General features: G+C 36.1%; 1 pseudogene; it reads right to left on the reverse strand.

The window, feature by feature from the left end:
- Nucleotides 1-220: 220 nt before the first annotated feature.
- Nucleotides 221-3,595, reverse strand: LOC140816670 (subtilisin-like protease SBT4.3; annotated as a pseudogene).
- Between the last annotated feature and the right edge of the window lie 1,116 nt (nt 3,596-4,711).

Consider the following 4,711-nt stretch of genomic DNA (forward strand, 5'->3'; position numbering starts at 1 on the left):
GCCATCGAATTTTTGTGCATAAACATGAGAAAAACCAACTTTTTTTTTATTTTCTTTTATATTTATTCAAGCTTTTATTGAATTTCGATACAGAAACGGCTATGATATAGTTTGCTAACAGTCAATCAGCAATCAGAAATTTGCAGATTATGAAAAGGGTCCTGCATTTTGTTAATTCTAAGATTCAGTAAATAAGGAATTCGAGGTCCATTTTTTTGGAGAAAAAACACTCATCTTAATCATGTGATAAACCTTTATTATTGGTTACATAGATACAATCGATTCTTGATGTATAACTAACCCATATACACAAGAATTGGGCTTCTTACACTATGAACACCATCAGACCACTCCAATGATGCAGACAAAATTGTCTTATCGATTATATTCCCAATAATAATCACTGTGAATGATTGTTTTTCATTCAGTGCCTTAAATTTAAGGATGTTTGGATTCACAGTGATGTTATAGTCCAAACTTGTACTGGTAATTGCCTTGTATATTGAATCAGCGGATCCTACATTTGTGACCATTCTATTGAATTCTGCTGAGAATGACATACTATTTTTGCTGCCACTATTTGTAACTTTAAAAGTCATTGCTGGGTAGTTCAGATCCTTGGATGTTGTTCTGTCTTCTGGACAGTGGACACTTTTTCCAAATATTTTACTAAGCATTGATGCATCGTATCCGGAGTTGCAAAGAAATTTGATATAATCATCAGGCGAATTCTCATATACGAGGCCGGGATCAGTGGCTTTGACAGGATTAATGTGCCCTGTTCCGTAAGAAAATTCAGCCTTTGGATCCTTTGTGGCATTCATTCTCCATGCTATGAGATGAGGAAAAAAAGAATTATTCAACATACAAAGCTATAATGAACAGACAAGCTTAAAGTTTTACATTATAAATTAAATTCAAATTACCTGTTGTCATAAGAGCTGATTTGATCGCAGAAGGTGACCAATCGGGGTGAAATGATTTTACGTAAGCAGCTGCACCGGTGACATGAGGGCATGACATTGATGTCCCTGATAATATATTGTATTTCACGGATCGCTCGTCTTCGATGGATTTTGAAGGTGAACTCACAGGTGAATATGCTGCTAAGATTTCAACTCCAGGGGCTGTTACATCTGGCTGTGTATATGAAGTCACATTCCTATGTTATCATACATACATTGCTAAATATGGTAAAAACTGCATTTTATTGATTGCTTACCTTCAAAATATTCGGAAAAATGATGTTTGGGCCTCTTGAAGAAAAGGAAGCTACCGAAGGGGCATCAAAATTTTTCACTACTTCACTCTTGAGTATGTCCAGGGTATGATTTCTGCATTAACATTTAACAACTAATTAATATAAGTATTTTGTTATACTCGACTTTATGTATTATAATTTGAATATCGGATTTACGTTGTGGAGTTGAAGTAGTTTTGTAAGTCACTGAAACGCAGTGTACTTAAACCAGAAGAGGGAAAGGGAACGACAAAGGAAACGTCAGGAGAATTCGTAGACGGGGCGACTGAACCAACTGCTCCTCTCCTGAAGGCTTCTTTTATGCCTCTGTATTCGCTGCAAAGCACAATCTTCCCTTTGACCTTACTTTTATCTAGACAGCCAGCGATACAGGCCCTGAGATTTTCAAACAGATAATCAAAACAATGTCTATGTTTTGGTATAACAATGGTGAGCATGTCAAAAACTGGACTAACTGAGCAAGTTGTTCGACACATGTGCTCGTGACTTCTTTCCCATACGCTAAGGGAAAACTCTGTTCCGTCAAGTCGAAAGCATTGACAGCCTTTCCCTGTAAGATATAGTAAAATTTCGTCAAAATGAGAGCTTAAGAATTCAGCAATGAATCGTATACTTTCGAAGAATTGCGTACGGTTATTGTAGTTCCATTCCCAAGAACAACTTTGGTGATGATACCCCTATCAGAATTGCTAGCTGCAACCGTGAAAATCCATGGAGCGGTGCTTGAAACCCGTAGCGTTGTCCCCCCGTTCCCTGCTGATTGTACAACTAAAATGCCCTTTTGTGAAGCGTGAAGTGACCCGATGGCAACTGGGTCATTCTCCAATCTAGGTGCCAGATCTGGTCCAAGGGACACGGTTATGATATCAACTCCGTCAGCTATAGCGTCATCGAATGCAGCTAATATATCTGCAGACTTGCATCCAATGTCGGGATGGCAAACTTTATATGTAGCTATTCTTGCCGACGGTACCCCTCCTTTTGCGGTCCCGTTAGCAATGCCATAAAAATTGCTATCTCTCACGTAGTTTCCAGCAGCTGTAGATGCTGTATGAGATCCGTGGCCTTCAAAATCCCTTGCCGAATCAGTTGGCATAGGTGAAAAGGAGTTGTAGTACCGAGCTCCGATTATTTTGCTGCGCCAATAAAATTCACAGCTCAATTTTCAAGAAAATGAAGGAAGTGACAACGAGAAATTGGATTTTACTTGTTGCAAGTGAAGTTTTGTCCTCCTTTACACACTCCTTTCCACTTCTTGGGAGGAGGGCTGAAGCCTTTGTCAATGAAACTTTCTGATTCTGGCCATATTCCGCTGTCCATGACTCCTACGATTGTATCGCTCTCGACTGTGGGATTTCGATGAACATTTTCAGGTAATCCCATGAAATCCCATGATCTCGTTGTTTGTGGTTGAAGAGTTGTACTCGGAAAAATCGATACTACTTCCTCCTTCCCTGAATATTATACCAAGGCATTACAAAAACTTACTGCACGTCATTAGGAATAAGAAAGCTAAATATCTGAATGTGGAAAATACATAGAAGTTTACTTGCCAACTTTTCCTGCTCTTCATGTGTGAGATAGGGCAGCAAATCCATTGAAACTCCTGCTGTAACTTCTAATCAATGATTGACCACGAAACCTTCAAGAAACACAAGAAAACGACAAGACGTCACAGACAGAAAACAATGATCTTTTTTCTTGAAATCCCCTGTCCGTATATTCCTCTAAAATCTTAACGTTGTTTAGGATACCTGGTGTCCACAACTTCTTTAAGCATGTTCAGGTGGTAGGTCGAAGATGATTGCTCATTTTTACCAAGAGTTCCCATGTATACTATGTATATCTTCCTTTCTTGATCGGAAGCATTACAACCGGCTATCCAACTCAAAACACGAAGAACTAGTATAAAACATGAAATTTTGAGAGAATGCAGCCCAGACATTGTATAATGAGTGGCCTTTCAAACCAATTCCGGCTGATTTTGAATATGAAAGTGTGTTGTGATAGATTTTTGACAGCTTTAAATAGAGTGAAACTTCATTTTAAGAATTATATTTATCATATGTAGAAGGGTTGATTCTATTGATTGATTAATAGTGCATTAGCTCAAGCGAATCCATGTTTTCTGTTTTTATTTTTTGTCAGTCAAAGTACAGATTTATAGGTGAATTTGTAAGATCTTGTGTGGGCTGGGATATAATTTGATGTATTTTTAATTGAAAGTTCAAAATCATTATGAGTTGTCCAAAAATGTGTCCTAATGTTGCTGCTTTGGGTCAACGGGAAAATGGACAAGGATTGCAACTTCACAAAAGTCAAGTCAAACAAATCAAATCAAATCAAATCAAATCAAATATAATCAATATCAATCAAATCATAATAGTAATATTTATATTTTGCAGTAACATGAGAGAGATGCAACGACTTAGAAGAGTGGTGATTAAAAAGGATGGCTCATTTGTATGGGTTGTAAATAAAGTTGTCAAAACGGGTTAAACTCGTCTGATCACATATTATAGGTGGGTTAGGTTGGTAAATCACGACCCGCCCCACCAAATCTAGCTAAAACAAAATTGGCAAAGGCCTCCAGAAAGAAAATTAATGAATATGACCAGATTCTTGAAATAATCTTTGTAACACCCCAAATAATAGCCAACAATTTTAAACTAAAATAAAATAATATAAGTTTTATTTGGGAGAATATTTGGAAAAAAGAGATGTTATGCATAAAACGATTTTTTTATTATCATATAGTTAATAATGAGTTATTTTAGATAAATATCATTAATATTTTAGGTTAATTAAATTCCTTAATTTTGGGTTTGGGCTTGGTGATAATACCCGAAAATATATGTAAATTGAATAAGAAACCCTATTCTTCAAGTTAAACCCTCATCCAAAAATACATCAACCACGTTCCAAAAGAAGGAGAAGAAAACATAAGAATTTTCATCCTCAAAGTCGCTTGGTTCCTACTGCCCAGTCACATATTAGTGCGTTGTTTCATTTATCAAATTAAGGTTAGTTGAATTCTTATTCTGGACTGTTGTTTTGTTATATTTATTCAATAAAATATCATAATTTGAGAAAATGATCGGAAAATTAGATGAGTGTGATTTGAGTTCAGTATAGAACATAGTTAATTGAGGATTTTTAAATGACTTCGAACCCGAGTTGGTGTCGGTTTAGCAATATAGTAAAATTTGTGACTTGTCTTGTAAGCATATGTTTAGATGTAACAATTCTAATGATTTTGGTAGCATGAATGACGATTTAATTTGACGAGTAAATTTGGTTTTGAAATGAAAATCCTTCCTCGACTTATTTGAGGATTCCGATTAAGTGATCGAATTAAAATAAAGATCTCAGGTGCGTACACTGATTGTAGAACCCGTAAATCAGTCTACGTATAAGCCATGCATAATTCTAGATTTTTAAATTTAATTG

This window comes from Primulina eburnea, chromosome 16 (assembly GCF_022965805.1).
Source record: "Primulina eburnea isolate SZY01 chromosome 16, ASM2296580v1, whole genome shotgun sequence".
Taxonomy (NCBI): domain Eukaryota; kingdom Viridiplantae; phylum Streptophyta; class Magnoliopsida; order Lamiales; family Gesneriaceae; genus Primulina; species Primulina eburnea.